Source organism: Talpa europaea (assembly GCF_964194135.1).
Source record: "Talpa europaea genome assembly, chromosome: 4".
Taxonomy (NCBI): domain Eukaryota; kingdom Metazoa; phylum Chordata; class Mammalia; order Eulipotyphla; family Talpidae; genus Talpa; species Talpa europaea.
In genome coordinates, this window is record NC_140070.1 from 10,439,086 (window position 1) to 10,461,712 (window position 22,627).

Genomic DNA, 22,627 nt, shown 5'->3' on the forward strand with positions numbered 1-22,627 from the left:
GCCACCTTTTTCTTTTCTGTTTGTTCTATATGAAGAGCCACACATTTCTATAAAGAAGATATGTTTTGTAGTCATTAGTGGATAGCTAGTAGGTCAAGATCGCATAAAAAATGGCATGATCATATTTTATTTAATTTTTATAGCTATGGTTATAACTGCAAAAATGATCAGAAAAAAGATAAGGTGAACGTATAATAAATCATTGGCTTTTATGGGTTTACCTATTAAGATTTTGACAAAGTCAGAGTGGTTTATGGGATGATTATGATTTTTTTTTTTAATTTTGGAAGAAATGTGGCCCAGGGGATGTTCTGGCCACAGGTGTGAGAACATTAGATTGTTCACTGTTACTTCTCCACTTTGTTGTGTAAACTATTTTCATTTCTTCTCTGTAGTGTTCATGGTTTGCAGAGATTTATGAAATTTTCCACTCTGACTGGGGGGATAGTCTCTCCAGCTTGCTGTGAGCCACGGGTCTGCCCTTCTCATCCTTCCAGGCGGTCCTTGCCTGACCTTTGGAGGTTTACTCACAGGCAGGTTTTGATCCTGCTCTGCTGAATACTCAAGGCTCACCCTCTGCGCATATCCTGTGCTTTGAACTCCTGCCACCGGACTCTCTGCACTCACAGTTGAGACTCTTCAGCCCAGGGGTTCAGCCTGCATTTTCCTTCCCTGAACCCCTGCCTGGATAGTCTTTGGGGGTGATTACTGGCTCATTCATTTGTGTTCCAGCCCTCAAAGATCTCTCTGTCTCTGTTCTGTCCTGTCCTGAGACAGAGAGATCTGTCCTGAGACAGAGATCTTGAGAACCATTTTTTTAAAAAAGATTTATTTATTTACCCATACAAGAACCTGGGGTACAGGCCGGAGGTGCTGGGGGTGAGAAGATTCACTAGAGACAGAGTAGGGGACAGACCAGGCAGACTGACTGAAATACACTACTGAGGGGAGCAGCAGGTGAAACAGGAGAGGTCTGCTGTGCAGTGTGGGTCAGCTTCACAGTGCTGTGTTTAACCCCTTGCACCACCAGGGAGTGTGTTTAACCCCTTGCACCACCAGGGAGGCCCCCTGTCTTGAAAACCATTGTTTTAGATATTTTGTTCCATTGTTAGTTGTTTCAGGCGTGGAGAGCCAAGGCTGATTAATCAATCTTTTCCTGAAGCAAGAGTCACCCACCAGCCATTTGCTAACAGTTTTGTCTCTCTCTTTTTAAATATTATTTCTTTTTTTTAAAAAGATTTATATTTATGCATACAAGAGCTGGGGTACAGGCTAGAGATGTGGGGGGTGAGAGGACTCATCAGAGACAGAGTGGGGAACAGAACAGGCAGACTGACCAAAACACACTGCTGAGGGGAGCAGCGGGGAATCAGGAGAGGTCTGCTGCGCCATGTGGGTAGCTCCCTGGCCGGCCAGGGATCGGACTCATGCTGCAGAGGCTGTGGATTGTTTCATAGTGCGGTGCTTAACCCCTTGCACCATCAGGGAGGCCCTCAAATATTATTTCTTTATTAAAGTAATGTTGTTGTACAACACTCTCTTCTCTGTTAAGTACTAGGTTGTTTATTTATTACCTATCTGTCTCACTGGTGTAGGATAAATCAGTTCTTTCTGAAATGCAGGCTCTCACTCGTCACTGGTCTTCAAGTTCAAGAGGCGTCATGCACAGTCTGGGTCTGCACCTCCGCTCTGTCTTCCCATCCTTCCTGGTTGCCTTCCTTTTTATATTTGCCTTTTATCTTTTTCTCTGAAACTGATGCTCTCAATGTCTGTGTCCTGGAGATCCTTATTTTCTGTTAACTTGTGCCAACACAAGTATTTCCCAATGAAGTGCTTCTTTTACAGTCAAAACTAGGGCCTCAGAACCTTGTTGAAGAGCATTTGCAGTTAGTTAACTGGCCAGTCAGAAATGGTCTTTCCCAGTGCATCCCCTTAATTCCTCTTTGATGGGAGTTCCTTTGTTTTCTAACTTAGTGAGTCAATTGGCAGCTTGCACTTAGTTCCAGGTGAAGTAAGAATTTGCAGTTCAAATTAATGTGAAGCAGTTATAAAATATATCCTACACGTACTCTTTGATAGTGAAAGAGTTAAGAGTGTCTAGGCTTACAACAATTGTTTGAACTTGCTAAGAAGGCTTAAAGGTTTTATTTTTGGTAACTGAGTGATATTAATATCATAATATCTTCACACAAAAGTGTGGCTTAGAAATAAAACCTCAGGGAGTCATGTGAGTTCTCAAGTTACCACAACTCATGTTGGTTGGGAATTGTCTGCTTTTTTTTTTTTTTTAAATTCCTTAGAACATAACCCCTTACATAAAAGCATAGAACACTCTGCTGGTAATCTTATTAATTCTTTGTAAAGAGCAATGAAGATTTCCTGATCTCATTGTTTCTGTGGCTTTGCAAAACTCAGAAAACAAAAAAATATTTTTTTTCATTTCCCAATTATTGTTTGATTTGTGTTGCACTATTATTTAATACTTCTGTAACATTGTGATTAAAACTCAAGTTTTTAGTTAGGATCAGGTAGGAAGGAATAAAAGGAAAGCTTTTTTTGTTAATACTTTCTTGTAAACTTAGTTCTAGATATTTCTTTACTCAATCTTTTTTTGATGGAGGGCCAGAAAACTCTCATTTTAATAATATTTAGGAGTTGGGGTGATGTAATCACTGCAAATATGTATTGGTTCTTAAGGATAGTAGTAGTACATTATTCTTAAAGTACTTTCATCTTTTTCGACTGAGTGGTATGAAAATTTCCCCTTAAATTATAAATAATGGGGTAAATAAGCAAGGTAATTACAACACTCAGCTATCTTCTGTATTTGACAGACTTTCAGGGATTCATGTACGGAAGAGGATGTTAGTTCTGAGAAGAAATGTGGTGTGTGCATATGAATATCTGAATGATCTATTGGGTACAAGGTTAATGAGAGGAAGACAAAAAAGTTGATTGTTGATCAGGACCCTTAGCAAGACACTTACACACTCCGTCAGTCGCTTTTAACAAGATGAAATAAATATCTTTTCTGATTTCCACACAGTTGTAGAATGTGATATATTATATGTGATTAGCATGTCCATATTTTCATTAAAATTTCAAGAGTTTTTTTCCTCATGTTTATTTTGAGAGTGAAAAAGGCTTTTCTTTCAATATTTTAAAGGTAGCAGGATACTAAATATGCAGGACAGAAACTGAAATGTTATCTAATGGTCTGAAATTATTTTTCACACTTATTAACACTTATTATTAACATGATTTCTAAGGACTTTGAGACTGAAAGTGTTTGGAATGAAGACAGAATATGACATGATTATGAGATGTTTTACTTTTTCTCTGTCATCTCTAATAAAGTATACATTAGACAGAGGATAAAGATGAGGCTGTTTGGAAAGAACACTCAAAATTTGGAAAAATCAGTTCTTTATTTGGTCTCATAGCATCTGCCATTGTATCCTAATGTTCCTTTGGGTGATCCACCCATCTCCAACTACCCCTTACTTCTTATCAGTCCCTTTTTTATTATCACCATTGAACAGTATAGGTCTTCCAAAAGTTTCTTCTTTTTCCATTATCTTTTATTTTGATAATTTCTTTTCCAGATCCTCAAGCACTATGAATTTATGAATTCATGAATTCATTCCAAACTGACTGAGTTTTATGTGCCAGGAATAGTACCAGATGCTAGTAATATAGATTTTATCTTCTTTATTATTATTATTATTATTTTTTTAAGATTTATTTATTTATTTATACAAGCACTGGGCATAGTCAGAAGCACAGGTGGGTGAGAGAATTCACCAGAGCCAGAGCCAGAAGGACCGAAGTACACTGCTGAGGGGAGCAGCGGGCGGCAGGAGAGGTCTGCGCGCCATGTGGGACCCTCCTCCGGTGGCCGGGGAGCAGCCAGGGATCGAACCGGCGCTGCAGAGGCTGCGGGCAGCTTCGCAACCCAGCGCTCAACTGCTGCGCCACCGGGGAGGCCCTAGATTTTATCTTCTGATGTCACACTTTTATTTAACATTTAATAAGGTAGTTAAAGCTCCCATTCCAAATATTATGGAGAATTTAGAACTTTCCCCTGGTAGCTTCTTTCTTGTATTTGTTTGTTATTACAAATTCCTGCTCTAATTCACCTTTTAGTATCCAGTCGCTGCCTGAGGCTATCTTTTTTCCATATTGTTCACCCTTATGTATGACTTCTGACTTCTTTTTTTGTTTTTAAGGCACTGTTTATACCTTGTTGTATAAACCAGATTTTGCTGACAGCTAAAGGATAAGGGAAGAAGATCTTCACTCCATCAAAACAGGAAATTATTGAATTTATTATTAAATTGTAAACCAAAAAAACCACACTTGACTGTGAGTGAAATTTCCACAATATGTGAACTAGACTTGAAAAATCACAATTTGTATCATTTGCCATCTGGGGCTGCAGTAGACTATGTCTTGTGAAAGGCAGGTCATGTAAGTTTCTTTCATCTTATTCCAAAATATTTTATCTGTGATCCTTATTCTACACCACATGAGGACTAGGTCCCAATCACTCTTCAGTGTAACCCAAATATTATTATTCTCTCTCACTGCCTATCAACAGTATTTGTACATTCATTTGAGTCAGCAGACTCAGAAAATAAAGGGGCAGAAAGAAGACAATGGCTTTTAGTAATAAACTACATCCCAGAGGAATATTTCCAATAAAAAAAAATTGTTGAAAGAATGACAGGACAGAACATGAAAGGCATAGTGTGTGAATGTGTGTGTGTGTGTGTGTGTGTGTATATATATATATATATGTATATATATTTTCCTTGCAATGCTTTGTAAAAATGGGTTTGAGGCAGAAAACATTGCCTCCAGGTGGAACAATTTATCGTACTTCCTTCCTGACTTGAAGATCCTTCCAGGCTACTGCCATTCTCCTCCTGAATGCTGTTAGCGTCTTGAAGCAATCATCTCCAAAATCACATTGCCTCACCCCAAACTCGTTTCTGTTCTTGCATTTCTTAATTTCGTTTATGCAAAGGACATCCTTTCCTCATCTACATCTGTATCTCCTCCCTTTCTATTACCCTCCTATCCATATTTTTGTTTTTCTCAACTTTTTGAGTCTGCAGGCCTAGAGGTGTTCCAGTTCATCATCTCCCATGCAGTCCCATTGTTAGCCCCTCGCCATTCTAATGCAGCTTATTGTTATACCCCATGTAGACTTTTGTAACACATCAAGAGAAGTCTGCCTCACATAGGTTCTCAGGTCACAAGGCCAGCAGGAAATTAATATCTATAATATTGCATTAACCAAAAAAGTAAAAGAAGCATATATGTACTCTTCATAGTTAATATTCCCGGCTTCTGCACAGAAATAACACATATAGTTTGTTCATAGTTGAACACCCGGAATTAGTCATGAAACCTTGTCCGGGCAGGATGGCCAGTGCAGGTTATCTATGATTGGAGCGGACCAGACCGTTAAAGGAGAGTCCTGGAGCCGTCAGTGACTTTCTTAGGCTTTTGCTGAGCTTTTACATGTAGTGCGGCAACTAGGTAAATGGCAGGCAGGGGTGCGGGGTGGGGGGCATGGAGGGGAGAGCAGGAGGTCTGCAGGCCTCCAAGCCCCGGGCAAGTCTTCACTCTCTGCTTCTCTGGCCTTCTTTCTCCCCTTCTCTCTCTTGCTTTCTCTTGGTGAATATCTCAATACTGCAGCCATGGCCCACAGAAGTAAACAACACAACTTATAACAATGCAACAAATGCAGGTGCCCCATCAGGCAGGGCAATGTAGTGGCAAGAGGGCAGAAAAGCCTGAAAGTCATTTATCCTACAGACCCCAATCAGCAGAAGAAGCTGGGGAACTGGTTAGCACACCAGCATTTGGGGTACCATCTTCTCTGCGGTTCCCTAATAGATTAACTAGTGCTTACTTCTGATAAGGATACTACAGTTGATCTTAGGTAAAAGGCCAAGAAGCCATAGGGCTTACTTCTGGGTAGAAAATATACCTTGTACTTTGGAATAAGAAACATCCTTTATAAAACTGTAAACCTTTATAAAATGATGAGTGATTTTGAAATTCAAAACTTTTATACATAGAAATGATTATCTAACAATGCTTCAGACAGTTCAATATTCTCTTTGTTAATGAATCAGAAAAGCCACCCAAAATCCCAAATCCACATTGAGTTTCTTATCATTTTTCCTAATATGAATCTGAATCATATACATTTATTCTCATTAGTTTCTTACAAGTATATTGCTTATTTGCACACAAAAATAAAGCACCGAAACTATAATATATCTGCTTAATAATAATAAAACTATTTATTAGGTTTTTATGTTTGTTCATTAGTAAACACCAATATTTTATTCTGTGTACTAGAATGATGGGCCAAGAGGATTTCATAGATTATCCTCTGAAATTTTCAAAGCATTTCTCCCCGGTAGGTAAATTATTAATGTTCTCATTTTATATATAAGGGGATTGAAACTTGGATACCATGTCAGTACAACTTAAAACTAGAATTTGATGCACATTGTTTGACTCTAGTTAGCAAGTTTTAATGTGTTCTCAAGTCCTAAGCATGACTTATTCTGCCTAGTCACCTCCCAAAATTTGAAACATATTTGATTTTAAAGGCTATAAGACAGCTGGATAATTTTAGAATTTAAATATAAAGTGAGAAGAGAGACTTAGGGCCTTCTAATTAAGAATTCATTCATCCGATGAGTCCCAAAAGGCATCAAATAGTTTTAACTCATTGACTTGGGGAGGTAAAAATGGAAATGTATTCATATGGGGAAAAGCTTTTCATTAGGCGCTGCTCTTTTTGAAACTGGAAAGGCCAGACAACTACAAAACAGGCTGTCATTAAAAATTATACATTACTGCACATGTTCGAGAAAACAGTTTCAGCACCAGGCTGCTTACAGTTACTAGATTATAGCCTTGGTGTTTTGACAACTATTCAAGAAAGAGAGCTATGAGCTTTCTTGCCAACCAACAATGGGAAAAGAACTGGGGGTTAGGGGTCGGATGAAATAGAAGTGAAGATATGATTTTGAGAGAACTGAAGAATTTCATATTTCATTTGCAGAACACTGTTCATGGTTAGAAAAATACTGTGAGTTTCTAAAGGAAAGGAACTTGCCTTAGTGGGCTTATGTACTTACAGAGACTTTGTTTCTAGACTCAAAAAAAAGAGAACCATCCTGTTGATAGTTTCAAATGAAAATCTGTATTTTGGTGAAGTTCTTTATCAGATTATTTGTTGATTGAGTGTTCTATTTCTTTTTTCTTTATCAGGCTAAACTGCCTCCTACTTCTCTTCTGAGTTACTATTTTGGTTTGGGGACTATTTGAATTATGTTTTTGTTTTTGTTTGTTTGTTTTTTTTTTTAGTGACCTAGTATGCTTTAAGTTAAAAAGGGAAATTTATTGATTGCTGGCTTTTTTTAGCATATTACGGTAACAAAAATACTGCTTTTGAACTCAAAATGAAATTATGTAGAGTTAGTACATTGAGTTCACCTTCATTCTTATATGTAGACTAGGTGATATGGAAGCACAGCTCATAGTTATGAGATTGAGTAAGCATGTGTACGCTTCATATGTTAGCATTAAATGACTGTAATTGCTGCATGCCTAAGATTATTTGAGTTTAGTATTCTTTGTGCAGTACCCTATTATATTGACTTGAATTGTCGTGCATTATGGCAGAATCAGTCAAAGGGATTATGACATCTTATGCTTCACTACACCCATTTCTTTAATCACTCAGAACAAGATTGTTTTCAGAACACTGAAAGTTGTAAATGTATATTTTTTGAAGATTTATTTATTTATACATACAAGAACCAGGGTGTAAGCCAGAGGTGCGGAGGGTGAGAGGATTCACCAGAGACAGGGTGGGGAACAGAACAGGCAGACTGACTGAAATACACTGCTGAGGGGAGAAGCAGGTGAGTCAGGAGAGGTCTGCTGTGCCATGTGGGTAGTAGCTCCCTGGCTGGAGATCAAATCTGTGCTGCAGTGACTGAGGATAGCTTCATAGGTTATGTCTTAACCCCTTGTGCCAGCAGGGAGGCCTGAAAGTTGTAAATATATTAACCAAGTTTTGTTGTGCCATGCTTTTCTTTTGGGAAAAAAATAATGATTTATATGGTATCTAATCCAGACTGCCCCTCAGGGTAAAAAGACTTTGCAGTATATGCAAATGACACAGTGGCTGTGGGGGGTGCGGGGGTGGGGGTGTGAAAGGCTTGCAGTATAAATGAGACTCTCAGATACTGTGCCCTGCAAATGTCTTGAGATAAAAGTCAATGCTATATTTCTTTCTAATATTCTAGGATTTTTCAAATTAAAACTTATAAGATTTTACAAAGTATAACCTCATTGAGCCTCATGAATAACCCAAACTGGGAAGGTTTGTGTAATTCATTTATAAGAGGATGGGATAGACAGTCTAAAAAATTTATCAGGTTATCCAATGTGTCCCTGAAGCTCAAAAATTTGGGAATCATGGAAATTTTGTTTTTCTTATTGTTAATATAAGGTAAACTGGAGTAAGTGACTCAAAAGCAAAATTCAGAGCGGACCCAGTGGTAGAGAATTAGGAACTAAAAGGTCATAGTTCATTCAGGCTGCTATAGTAAATGACCAGGGACTGGGGGACTTAAGCAATGAATGTTTCTCACAGTTCTGGCAACTGGGAACTCCAAGGTCAAGAGGCCCACAGACTCATTATCGATGAGACCCTGGCTCATGTCCATCTTCTCACTGCACCCTCACAGTGCAAAGTAGACTAGGGTGCTCTCTGGGGTGTCTTTTATCAGACACTAAGCCCGTCAGGAGGCTCCTCTCTCATAACCTAATCACCTCCCCGAAGACCCTACTTCCAAATGTGATTACAGTGTGGGGGGAAACTTGGGAGCCGCAAGTATAAATATTTAGCGCATTGAAATACCTCAATAAATATTTCACATAAGGAGGGTGCTCTCAACTCGGGGTTGACTAATATTCAGAAAAGTAACATGGAAAGAAAGACCATTGAGATGAGGAACTTGAACACATAGGAGATGTATTTGGGGAGACAGTGAATTAAGCATAAGGGGGCAGTGTAATGCATGCTTGCACGGGTAGCTTGGAGCCAGATTCATGAATTCAGTCATTTAAATAATGTAGAGAAAGTGTTTTAAAATAGGAATAATGTAATGAAATATCTGCTGTGAGGGTCATGCAGACAATATTTAAAAGGGGATTTTAACACCATAGAAATTAACTGGGATATTATTGCAGCAATTCAGGTAAGGATTACGAAAATTGGAAATTGTAAGAATGGAAAGGTCTAAGTTAGTACAGTAATTTCAAGAAATGGAATTATCACGAGACTGGGTGAAGGAGAGGAAAAGAGTAATTTGACTGGAATCTGCATATTTAGTTCTAATTTATTTATTTTGAGGAGTATTTAAATGTAATTTAACTCAGTGGTGAAAATGAGTTAGAGGCAGTATGGTAAGTCTGTGCACATGGAGATGTTTATATTTTTACATGAACATTTTATGTGAATGACAGGCTGGTAAATCAATGAATCATTTAATCAAGAATTTAAAATAGTTTATTACTGGGTTCCATGACTGTTGGTAAAATGTTGAAGCTTATGCTGTCTCTGTAAATGAATGATGTGGAACACTGTTTCCTGTACAATGGGAATCTGTGTGTATTTATTGTAATTATAGACTGTTTGCTAAGAAGCCCTTGAAGATACAATCCTCTATCTCATTTGTGTAGACCTATCACCGGGAAAGAACATTTTAAGGATACACACCTAATTTATGCAATTAACAAAGAAAATATTCTTTTTAAAAAAAGATTATTTATTTATACAAGAACTGGGGTATAGGTCAGAGGCACCGGAGGGTGAGAGAATTCACAAGAGACAGAGCAGGGAGCAGAACAGGTGGATGGACCGAAGACACTGCTGAGAGGAGCAGCTCAAGGCAGGAGAGGTCTGCTGTGCCATGTGGGTGTCTCCCTGGCCAGCTGGGAACTGAAACAGCTCTGCAGAGGCTGTGGACAGCTTCACAATGAGGCGCTCAACCCACTGCACCACCAGGGAGGCCCACAAAGAAAATATTCTTAATCAACTACTATTAGAAAAAAATGGCTCTTTTTGTCATTATCGAGTATAATGAAGTAATTCAAGGTACTGGTACTAGGCATTATTTCACTCTAGTCAAAAAAAAAAAGAACTGAATTAGGTTGATACACAGCAAAAACAAATGCAAATATTATATACGATAAACTAAGAACCTTTTCTCTACTCAATATATCAGAAATAGTTAAAAGAACTTAAGGTAATTTTCAGCTGTGTCTATCTTTATAAAAAGTAGCAATGTACATGGGGAATGGGGGGCGGGAAGGGGAGGGGTTGGGGTCAAAATAAGGGGTTCACAATTGTATGGGGAATATAAAAATAAAATTTATAATAAAAAAGTAGCAATGTACAAAGAAAAATTAAAAATACAAATTCAATAGAAAATAAAATAAGAAAACAATTTATTACCCTGAACCTTAAAAAGCACAGTTTATAAAGGAAACTTTAGAGGATTTGATGAATCCTTAAACTGAGATAACTTTCCCTTGGGCAAGACGTAAGACTTTAAGCACAAGTCCTATTCTGAGCAATTACGGATGATCATGGGCCATGATCACTGAGGTTTTCTTGAGTTGTAATATCAGTTTTTAAGAAAATAGAAGGAGGAGCATGAAATAGTTTTATAAGAATGATTATCAGACTCTAGATAGAGCAGAGAAAATTGTTCTATCACTGAGACTTAAAATAGATACCAAGAAAACACCAAAATAAAAAGACTTAGAAATGAAAGAATATTCACATTTTTGGTTTGGAGGGAAAATTCTTGCCATTCAAATAAAAGTAATGTTGATGGAGGCTAAAGTGGGCTTGAGATTGCTCAGTATTATGATAGAGCAATTTGAAAGACTGCCATAGTCTTCTCAATTGACCATGAGAGTCATGTGACCTTGTATAAGTTATGTTTTATTCAGGGAGGGAAATTTAGACTCATAATTTCATATTTGTCATGTTAGAGTAAATTTATTTAGATACTGGTTCCAGACTATTCCAACAGGGGTCGCAAGTATGTAGTGGAAGAGGGAGATTGGGGATGCAGAGAATACAGCGAAGCCAGGTGGGCATCTACAGGGAAAGAACAGAGCGAGAGTGTCAGTGGATGGGGAATTGCTAGGAGGAGACTTGAGGGTGGCGGGATTCTTGCTAAACTGGTTTAATAAAATTCTTGCTAAAGGCAGGCCAAGATTTGCATATCAGGGTTGGGGGATGAAGAACTTGATCAGATGTCAAGAGAGATCAGATACCAAAGGTGACGGATTCTCTCTATAGTGACTTAGGGGACTCTCGCTAAATCTGAGCTAAACAGGCCAAACACAGGACCTGAGGACTAGACCTTCTGTAAGGAGGACTTAGCTCCTGTGTGAGGTTTGATGAAGCCTGGAGTCTGTCAGTCATGAATGTATCGAATCGCTTTACAAATGAAATCCCCTCTAAGCAATTGCCCCAAAAAGGACTGGTTATCTAATTATAATCAATTTTGGGGCCTTGGTGCAAAATGAAAATATGGGACCCTTAGTTCAAAGGTTGATAATTTCTAAATAGCTTCAACAGAGACTGAAACGAAGTACTGGACTCTTCTGGGAGCAGGACTCCACAGATGGTCCATCCAAACTGACCTGCATCCCAACTTTCAAGAATAGAGTATATGGCTTCCTTGTCTACCAAACCCTTTACAGATGTGTGTGGAGACAGAGACTCAGCAGGTTAAATACCTTTGTGAGAGTAAGAACTCCAGGGATGGGATGAGGACTCCAAAAGGAGGTGGTCTGATCCAGTGGGCTTTCCAACTCCCAATCCAGTGCGCTCTCCAGCATTCCAACTTCTCATCCTATCCTCTGGAGACACGGGATGCGTTAGTAGTGATTAGGATCCAGATTTAGCTTTGGTACTTTCTGTGCCAGAAAAAAGAAAGAATGTGGAAAGGAAAACCATTTATATTGGAGAAACTATAGTTGATTGCTGATTCTTCCAGGTGTTTTTATTAACCAATTGTGTATCCTCTATGTATTGTGTCATGTTTTTTATCTAGGAAGTTCTGAATGTAATTTTTGGCACACAAACATTTTTCCTAGTATTCATGGGAATAGAGCTGTTTATTTTAGAGTTAGAGATGAAAAGATTTCCTATGAAATTTGAGATAATGTACCTCCTATATATCTGCAGGCGGCATAAAGAATAATCACACAACTAATAATTTTGATAAACTTCAAACCAAAGACAAGTTTTCTATCAGTTGTTTAATTAGCATTTTTTTAAAAAAGATTTATTTATTTATGATTACAAGATCTGGGGTGTAGGTCAGAGGTGTGGGGGGTGAGAGAATTTACCAGGGTGAAGGGCAGAACAAGTGGATCTACTGAAATACACTGCTGAGGGGAGCAGCGGGTGAGACAGAAGAAGTCTGCTATGCCATGTAGGTCAGCTCCCTGGCTGGGGATAAACTCATGCTACAGTGGATTGCTTCATAGTGCTGAGACTTATAACCCCTCTCACCACCACAGAGGCCCTAATTGGCATTCTTATTACAATTCAGTAAGTAAGGATTGGGGGATCAAGTATGTCTTTTTTTTTTTTTTTGCACAAAACCATTAATTCACATTCTTGTTAGTTTAAATTGAAGTATGATGAGAATTCTTGAACTTTTAAATTGAGTGTGGGATGTAACATCAAAGAGAAAGAAAAAGCTGAACATAGAAATATAAAAAGCTATGTTTATTCTTTTTTGGCCAATTAACATATAATATACCCTGCCTATGGAAAAAAGGGTTGATTACAGCATCTACCCCTTCCTACTTTACATGGTGTTCTGTGAAGTTCAGATTATGTCACAGAATGCTTTTAACATCTATAACATATCATACACTTATGTGCACATACATACAATTTTAAGATGTAATAGAGATGTATATGTATATAATTTTAAGTATCATAGTCAAAATTATTTTGCATAATTTATGTGAAATTTGCCTTTGGAGAATCTTTTAAATTTAGGAAGTCTTGGAAACATCATCGTAAAAAGGGATTCAGCACAAAATATTGCCAATCCCTTAGAAAAACAAAGTTATTCTTCCGGAATTTTTTCAAATGTTTTATATATCAGACTCCAAAAAGAACTACACTCTAATTCCTAGAAGATCGAGTATACAGGATTATGTATCTCTTGTATTATAAAATAATACTGGTTTCTTCTAAATAAAACATTTTGACTACATGTATATTCATGAGCAAGCACATTCAATTAATTGAGATCAATTGGGTGTTTTTAAAATGATAAATTGAAGGACAGCATGGAAAGAATAAAACATATTTTGTATGCCGTGTCAGATTACTGCGTTTTGTTTCTGCTTGTCCCAGCGTCAGTAGAAAACCTGTTCCTCTGTATATATCCATTAAAATCATCAGCTTTTTATCTGATTTTTAACAGGGCAAGCTCATTTCCATATGCTCACAGGTAGATATAATTTAGCATGTGCTTGAAAGATCATTCCCTTTTCTCAGAGATATTTTGGACGCTTGGAGGTGTCAGCAGCGACGCATTGCAGAGGTGTGCTGGCCCTTTAATGCTCTGTTTCTGTTGTCATGGAAATAAGATTTTCAAGTAGGTTTATGTGCTGCTGCTTTGCTTTTTATAGACTCCCTATCATTTTCAGTTGGTTTTGGAAAAGCATCCTTATCCTTTAAATAAAAACACCAATCTTTACCATCTTTCCATGTTTTTTCCCAATGGGATTTCTTAAAATCCTAAGAACAGTCAAATGTTTGGTTCTCAGGAGTGGACATTACATATACATACTTAGCTCTTGGCTCTGACAACTAGGATTTTTTTTTTTTTTTTAAAGTGAATCAGTGAAATACAAGAAAGCAAAATCCACTTCCACTTTCAGGTTTTTAGAATGTGTGTTACTCTTGCATTATTAGCTGTACAAGTACAATTTAATTACTAAAAAAATTCAAACAGCAATAGAATCATGTAACTCTTTGTTTATCCAAATTTATAACTTTTGCCTGTATGTGCCTCCATGCTTCCGTAGTCACTCACCTGTAAAATTCATCACTATGGAGAGAGAGATTTGTGGATATGAATGTAGGTTCTGTTACTTAATAGCTGTGTGACCTTGGCAATTTTTTTTTAACCGCCTCGTTCTCAATTTCCTTACCTGCAAAATGGAAATAACAGAACAGTTAATGATAATTAAATGTATGAATACATGTAAAGCACTTAGATAGTAATTTGAGCTAAATGAGTGCTCATTTAATGTAGTTTTTGCCATTTTTATCTTTTACCATTTTCTATCATGCTCTTCTTTCTCCAAACATGAAACCTTTTTGCTGCCTCTGACTTTGGCCTTTGGATCAATTGCTGAGTTATCAATGACTCTCTTTGGCCTTTGGATTGATTGCTGAGTTATCATTGACTTCTTTTCCTCTCTCTGATGACACTGGATTCTTTGCCACTTGTAAAACTTATAAATTATATATTTATTTTATTACTAGTTTGTTCCCTAATCTTACACATGTAATGCCTGAAGTAATGAATAATGGAAAAACATATTTTAATTGGCTAGATGTTTTCTCCTTTTCTAAATCACCTGGTAGCTACTTTAAAGATGGAAATGATTACTAAATTTCCAAATGAGTCATTTTCCTGTGTTCTGGAGAATTTATCATGGGTTTAGTTTATTGTTAATTATGAGCATATCTCTTTTATACTCTAGCATGAATTGTAATTATAGCTGGTTTCTAGTATTTATCTCCAAAGCTAGAATTTATTTTTTCCCTGTCATACCAAAGATAATTGTTTATTTCTTCTTGCTGAGTCAGCTGGAATTCATTGAGATGGCTCTAATTTAAACATCATTTGCATTGCTTTTCTCTTTTAAGTGACATTTTTAAAAGATTTTATGATAGAGTATTATTAGTTAGGGTACTCTGACTTCAGATAAAAGTGCATCTGTGTTGATAGTAATAGAGACATCAAGAAACTCTTTGGAGGTTAAATAAATGAACAAGCTAATTGGGAGTCAGTAATGATAAATAGTTTCAAACTATTAAGTGTTTTACTAGAAAACTGATGTTGAATTCTGTTCTGTTCCTCATGAATATGTTCAGTTCCTCATGAATATGTTTAGATGATACATACTATTTTGGGGCCATATCTGTTTCTGTTCAAATTGCTTACCTATTTATTATTTTTAAAAAATCATCATGTTTGTTTTCTTAATTTTGAGTTGAAAGAGTCTCTTATATATACTGGATACAAGCTCATTGTCAAATAATGCCAGCCTTGCTCTCAGCTTGTGACTTGACTTGACTTTTTCTTAACCGTGTCTCTCAAAGAGAAATTTTACCCAAATCAAAACAATTTTCTTCCAATTTGTCATTTGTGTTTTGTTTGCTTAACTTTTATGCAAAGTTTTAAAAATGTATAATGTAGTAGTAGATTTTCCTTTTTGAATTTTATCTGAAATATTAGAAATATAGTTAAAAATCCTTTTCCCTTTACCCATGCTATAAAGAAATTCATCAGTGTTTCTTTCTAATACTTGTTTGATTTTATTTTCTTCTGATTCATTTGAAGTTTATGCTTTTGTCTAATTGAGGTATAGACCAAGTCTCTTTTTCAAAAAGACTAAATTGCACCAACATCTATGTGAAGGTCTAGTTTTTAAAGGAGTCTTTTAACTTTTGCTTTATCCTAAGTAACCTTAAGTGAAATAGACTAGCAATATTAAGATAAAAGATAGTGGAAAACGGCATGTCAGAGAGCTTCTTTTTGTGTTTTATTCCTGAAAACAGACCTAGTATCTTAGACTCACAACTTCACTCTTAAAAACACCATCTCCTTTGCTTGCCTAAAGGTATACATATGGCCAGGAGGAAAGAGATAGATTAAATGTGATGAATAGAGATGTAATAACAAATTTAGTTGTACCTGTTTTATAATCAGTACTGCTTCCTTGATGTTGATTGCTGATTCTCTGGCAGGGAACTAGCATTTAACACAGTAGACAAAAAAAAAAAAAAAAAAAGTGGCAGCTTCAATATTCAACACAGCAATATTTCATATAAGCAAGTGAGATTTTATTTCTATTTTTATTTTTCTTAAGCAAGTGGAAATATGAGTTTTCATTTCCAGAGATAAAGAATTAAAGGAGATTTAATTGTATGTGTGTGGTGGGGGTGGCAGCTTTAGGTAAAGGGAGAACAGAAGCAGCTCAGTTTGGGAAGGTTCACCTGAGGTGCTTGTAGAAGACTGAATGGATCTCTCTGCTAGATAGTTGGATCCAAGAGTCAAGTTCAAGAGTGTGATTTCTTTAAATGCTAAGGGAGACACAGTTCACACATCACTGTGGTCTCGGGCTACTTTACAAGTTAATATTTATCTGCGATTCATGGCATATTTCAAGTCCAAACAACCTTACTATCAGGAGAGTGCATGATAGTATGATTTTTATTTCTATTTTTCCCATGGGAGAAACAAAACAGCTTTCAATTGAGTAATCAATTCTTCTAAATAGGCTAAGAATCACTTTTCCTTTCTTTCAACCGTTTCTCTTGGACAACAAGCAAAACTGATAATTACGATTTTGATATTAGAAGAGTGTTTGGTTAAACCTGAATCCATTAAATGGCTCTTCTTTGAAAGCTGTGCCAAGTGTGGAATCTAAGAATGTGAGACTCTGACCTGTGGTCTCAGAGTGCAGATAATTTTTTATTTCTAAATGTTGCACCATCACTGTGTGCTGGTCATAGGTTGTCTAGCCACCCTTTTACTCAGCATAATTTTGTATCTAGCAAACTCATTAAGCTGAAAATGCATAATAGAGATTTCAGTGTTTATAATCCAGTCACAAACAGACATGGACACATATGACTGCATAATAAATATTGAAGAAAATAACCAAGTACTACATGTGACAGAAGAGTTATCAATGCTCCTTACGTCCCCAAACAAGCTCCTCCTGTCCTATCTCATTTGATAACAATTATTTTTCAGTACCCAGGCTGAAAACTTTGTTGTCTATAACTCTTCTTTCTCCCACATCTCACAAGCAAGCTCTTAAAAAATGACATCAGCATTACCTTCCAGATTTTGACATTTTTCCTGATCCCCCACAAGTACTCTATATTATTGGTTTCATCCATTATTCTCTCTATTATCTGGATTCCTGGTCTAAGCCCCGAGCAGGTTTCCCTGATTCTACACGAGCTTCCTGTAGTCAGTGCTACAACCTGATGTATACGTTTCCTTCTGATGCTGACAAATTAACACAAGCTTGATACCTTAAAGCAATACAGATGGACAACCTTATAGTTCTGGTGGTCAGAAGTCTGATATGGCTTCCACTGGGCTAAAATCAAGGTGTCAACAAAGTAGTTACTTCTGGAGACTTTTAGAAGAAGAATCTATTCTTACGGTTTTTCCAAGATCTCGAGGTGACCTGTGTCCCTGACTTATAGCCCCTCTTACAACCCCTCTCCCCCAACTTCGTCTGTGTCTGTCTATCTCTCTGTGTCTTTCCCTCTTTCTCACCTTAGCTTCTGCTGTCACCTCTCTTCCTCTAACTCTAACCTCCCTGTCCCCCTCTTATAGGGCCCTGTGATTATAGCAGACACACCCAGACATTCCATGATAATCTCCCCATCTCAAGATCCTTAATTTAATCATCTGCAAAATCCCCTTTGTTATGTGAAATAACATATTCACAGTTTAGGAGGATTAGAGCAGGGCCATCTTGAGGGAACTATGCCTACCACACCTGGTGATCCTGTTGAAAGTAAGTAAGCTTATATCATTCCTCAATTTAAGATCCTCTAATAATGCTAAACTCATTTGTAATCAAAGCTAAAATTCTTCGATATCTCCAAATCCTGCATGATATGTGCTGCCCAGTGCTCCTCAGAGCGTGTCCTAGTCTCCTCTTTGTTCGTTATGCTCAAGCTTTGCCGCCGTCCTTGGTGCGGTTGAGCATATGTAAGCACATATGTGCCTTCGGACCTTCACGCTGTCTCTTTTCTCTGCTTGGAATCCTCCCAAATATCAACATGAGTAGCTCTTGTACTTTTTTCACAGCTTAAGCTCATTTTCTTAATGCAGCCTTTCCTGGCCAGCCTACTGAAAAATTCAACACATTCCCCTAGAAAATGTATGTTCCCTTCTCTCTCTCTCTTTTTTCTTATTTTGCTCCTTGGAACTTACCACTATGTATCATCCAATATGACTTATTTAACCATTTTGTTTCTTTTGTGTTGTGTGAGTATATACACGGTGTCTCCATTGAATTTCTAATCTTTAATGGAAAAGCAACCATTTTTTCTGGCCTCCCTGGTAGTGCAAGGGGTTAAGACACAGCACTATGAAGCTATCCGCAGCCTCTGCAGCACGAGTTCAATCCCTGGCCAGGGAGGTGACCCACATGGTGCAGCAGACCTATCCTGCCTCGCGCACTGCTCCCCTCAGCAGTGTATTTCAGTCAATCCACCTGCTGTGTTCCCCACTCTGTCTCTGGTGAATCCTCTCATTCCCACACCTCTGGTCTATACCCCAGTTCTTGTACGCATAAATAAATAAATCTTTTAAGAAAAGAAAATTAATGATTTTTCTTGTTAGTCCATGGATGTAAATTCCAAAAGGGTAGAGATGTTGTCTTTTTGTTGTTGTTGTTTGCATGTTTCCTCTTTGCTTTTCATAGACTAAAAGACTTCTCTCATGCAGTGGACCTCAAAAGATATCAGGTGAATGAAAGAATGATCTAAAGGAACGTGTATGTGGACAGAAGAAGACAGAATCCTGCTAGAAGATTAAGTAGGCTTGCTGGCTATACAGAAGTGTGTTCCAGCTTGAGCGGACTGAGAATAAAAGCACTGAGACCATTCAGTGCTCAGGGAATATCAATAGAGCTAGTGTGTTTGTGACCTAACTTGGCAGAGAAAATGACCTTTTCACCCAAACTCCTGCTTCCCTTTAAAGCTTGGAGCAGTTGCTGGAAAGTGGCTGCCCACTTAGCTCTTGCAGTGACTTGTGGTCAAATTATACCCAGTGGCATGTCAGGCTAGATTCATAAAAGCTTCCCATCCTGTACACCTTTGTGCTCTTTTCTGTTTTATTTTTGGTTTTTTTGTTTGTTTTTTCAATAAGGATTTATTTATTTTTATATAAAAGCTGGGATACAGGTGAGAGGCGTGGGAGGGTGACAGGATTCACCAGAGACAGAGTGGGGAGCAGAACAGGCAGATTGACCTAAATACACTGCTGAAGGGAGCAGCGGGCACAACAGGAGATGTCTGCCTCACCATGTGGGGATCTCCCTGGCCAGCCGGGAATCGAATCCATGCTGCAAAGGCTGCGCACAGCTTCACAGCACTGCGCTCAACGAGCTGCACCACCAGGGAGGCTCTGTTTTATTTTTGGATAAGAAACAATTCCCAGGGAGACAATAGAAGCTACATGTGGACATTCAAGAGCTGATGTCTATCTGAATCTCTGATTGACTACTGATAAGTAGGTGGTTCTGCCACATCTCTCCCAGAGCTGGTTCTGTCAGGTGGACATAGCAATGCAGACAAGAGAAGGAAAAACTGAGCTATATAGTGACCACTAGGACAGATGCAGGGGCACCTGTCATGCTCCTGACCCAGTCTTGAGTTTTCAGGGATGGAAAGCATTAAATTGACAAATACTTTACCAAATTGATGTTTCTTTATTCCTTCTTTTTTTGAGGGAGATTGAATGACGCCAAAGATTCATCGGAACTTCAGTAAAATAAAGAAAAGGTGTGTTTTTACTTTCTAATAGTGATGATAATAATATTATGATTATTGTTTTTATCATTCAGCCTCTCTCAACTCTTGGCAATTTAAACTTAAAAGCAGGGATTTTATTTTTCTTTTTGTTTTAACAGTTCTTGTTAAGGGAAAAAAAAAAGTGCACAGGTGAGAGAATGCCATGAGTTTTAATCCATTCCATTCAGGATTAGAAATATAATGGAGACATTGTGTGCATACTCAAGCCGTGTGAGTTTACTGTACACATTCGATGCAGAAGGAGTAAAGAAGGAGGAACAGTCTGGAAGGTCAGAGATGCAAGCCTCAATTGTGCATATGCAAGCAGACTGCGTCTTTGAGTGGGAGTGCTGAGAATTCGGCAGCATTTCTCACTTTTTAAAGATTTTGTAACCACCCAAGCAAACAAACAAGCCAAGAATAAAACAAACTAAAAAAAGCAGTTGAACAATTCCAAGGGATGGTGGAGTCTTTTGTCCTCTGGCTGAAGCCTATACCTCCCCCTCCCTGACACTGGGCCAGGAGCCAGAATTGGGGCGTGGGACATTCTATAGCAGATTTCTCTTTGCTTTGTGAAAGCCAGGCCTTCATTTTCAGATTAAAGGCCTGACAAATAAATATTTGAGTAAATCTCACATCTCTTGCTTGGGTAACCAACAACCAGTAAGTGTCCCTCCTCTTCCCTCTGACATCGCTGAGGGTGCCTGTCTCTTTTTTTGACCTGGTAGCTACACACAGCTCAGTAGAACTCGATTTTTTTAAACACAGTAGTTCAGGGATTTGGCATTGCAGCCTTTTTCTGGAAGGACCTGGGAAGCTTCTATCCCCATTTCTTCATTTATAATTCAAGAAACGGTGGCCTCAATCTGACTGGCCCAAGGAAGGGCTTAGTCAGGCTGTTTTTTCTCTTTGTTCTCAGCTCTTTCAGATCTGGGAACTGTTCACTGGTTTTATGTACTGGGTTTTGCAGGCTGGAGGTGCCCACTGGGGACTAAAAATAATTTGAAGCTGGTGGTTTAGGGAGAAAAGCTGAGAGGGTCACAGTGAATCACCGTTTCTGCTGTGACTCATTCTACTATCAGGCACCCTGCTCACGGGCTTCGTCCCTTCATGTCCCCATTCCTTATATGGGAAAATAACATGTCAAAATTTCTCTATGGGGAGCAATGGGAAGCCAGTGAGACTCGACTAGAAATGTTTGTTTGTGTGTTGATACCTTGCCTTATTTCAAAGAAGACATTTGTTGTTTAGGAAGAGAGAAGAACATGGTGCCTCTCCTGTGGCACAGTGGTTGAGCGCTGGGCTGTGAAGCTGCCTGTAGCCTCTGCAGCGCTGGTTCAATCCCCGGCCTCTGGGTGAGGGTCTCACATGGCGCGCAGACCTCTCCTGCCGCCCGCTGCTCCCCTCAGCAGTGTATGTCATCGGTCTGCCTGTTCTTTTCCCACTCCGGCTCTGGTGAATCCTCTCACCCTCCCACGCTTCTGACTGTGCTTATATAAATAAATAAATAAATAAATAAATAAATAAATAAATAAATAAATCTTAAAAAAAAAGAGAGAGAGAAGAACATGAAGGATTGCGGATTGTTTTCTGATTTGGACTGAGGATGTGGCAAAGAGACTTAAAAATATGTCTCTAATGTGTCCAAACTGGGTTTTGACCTCCTTGATGGAATATTGCCTTAGACTTGTTTCTGCTCTGGGGTCTTCACTTCAGTGCTATATTTACTGTTTACCTAGTTTTCCTATGACTTTGTATGTGTGTGATGCTTCATGAGTGGGTAAAATTTGCAAAGGCTCTTCCTTCAGATGAGCTGATCTAGTCCAACCTCTCTTTTGTTTTTCTTTCTAATGGAGCTTAATGAGAACTAGGTAATGCACCATATATGTGACATATCCTACTGAATTAGGTATTTGAGGTTAGAAGCTTTTCCTTAGTCAGTTTTTTTTTTTCAATCCCTTCCAAACCCTAGCAGAGTCTAGAATCTTAAATTTGTTGTTTTCTTTCCTTTTTAAAAATTAATTTATTTTTTAAAATTTATGCATACAAGAACTGGAGTGCAGGCCATAGGTGTGAGAGGATTCACCAGAGACAGAGCAGGGAGCAGAACAGGCAGATTGACTGAAACACACTGCTGAGGGGGGCAGCGGGGCGACAGGAGAGGTCTGCTGTGCCATGTGGGTAGCTTCCTGGCCAGGGATCGAACTCATGCTGCAGTGGCTGCGGGTATCTTCATAGGTTGTGTTGTAACCCCTTGTACCACCAGGGAGGCCCTGTTGTTTTCTTAATATGGATTAAAAGAATTTGATTTATTATTATCAAATTTAATGCAGTCTGCAATGGCTTATAAGTATTTTTTTTTTATTTTAATTTTTTTTTTCAGTTCTGGAGGTGGTCCTTCCCAGATCTGCTTAAAATGCTGTTCTACTTAGTTTTCTAGAATTTTTGCTACCTTCTCTCTTCTTTTTTCACTGGCTTCTGTTCTTATTCATTGTGCTTTCTTTCATTAATTTCCATCTTGGGAGCCTTTATCCTTCCTAATAGCTTTTTTTTTTAAGATTTATTCATTTATACATACAAGAGCTGGGGTACAGGCCAGATGTGTGTGTGTCGGAGGGGAGTGGTGAGAGGACTCACCAGAGACAGAGTGGGGAACAGAATAGGCGGATCTACTGAAATACACTGCTGAGGGGA